The 795-nt window shown below is 43.6% G+C and overlaps 1 non-coding gene across 1 annotated transcript; it reads right to left on the reverse strand.

Annotated features, from left to right (window-relative positions):
- Positions 1–374: 374 nt before the first annotated feature.
- On the reverse strand, positions 375–480 carry LOC140828720 (small nucleolar RNA R71). Its single transcript, XR_012117288.1, has one exon. It is a non-coding gene; the product is annotated as a small nucleolar RNA R71 (small nucleolar RNA).
- Positions 481–795: the final 315 nt, after the last annotated feature.

A 795-nucleotide genomic window follows, 5' to 3' on the forward strand; every position in this document is an offset into this window, starting at 1 on the left:
ACGCCGCATACCAATGTTAGAGTATGCCCAACCTTCTTTGGATGGTGCACGCCCTAGCATTGTGAGACCTATTGTGCGGGCAAATCACTTTGAAATCAAGCCAGCTATAATCCAGATGATTCAGAACACAGTCCAATTCGGAGGAACTGCTGTGGACGATCCAAACACACACATCGTGGATTTTCTTGAGATTTGCGATACTTTTAAATTTAATGGAGTTTCTGATGATGCTGTTAGACTGCGTTTATTTCCTTTCTCTTTGCGTGATAAGGCTAAAGCTTGGTTGAATTGTTTACCTGTAGGTTCGATCACTACATGGGAGGACATGGCGAAAGCGTTTCTTATCAAATACTTTCCTCCATCGAAGACCATGAAGCTGCGGGCAGACATCACAACATTTGCTCAGTTCGATCAAGAGTCACTATATGAGGCATGGGAGCGTTTCAAAGATCTATTACGAAGATGCCCACATCACGAGTTGCCACTTGGGTTAGTCGTTCAAACCTTCTATTATGGCTTGCTTACTCCTAATCGTACTATGATAGATGCTGCTGTTTGTGGAAATCTATTGAGAAAAACTGCTGAGGAAGGGTATGAGCTACTGGAGGAGATGGCTGCTAGCAGTTATCACCCTCAATCTGACAGGAACAATCAGCGGAAAAGTGCATGGATTCACCAGGTAACTGATTTATCTGCTATTACTGCACAACTTGATGTTTTAAACAGGAAACTGGATGGCTTGAACATGGGTGGCACGGCTATGCGTTTGCAAGAGGTATTCTGTGAGAAATGTGG

Source organism: Primulina eburnea, chromosome 3 (genome assembly GCF_022965805.1).
Source record: "Primulina eburnea isolate SZY01 chromosome 3, ASM2296580v1, whole genome shotgun sequence".
In the NCBI taxonomy this organism is placed as follows: Eukaryota; Viridiplantae; Streptophyta; class Magnoliopsida; order Lamiales; family Gesneriaceae; genus Primulina; species Primulina eburnea.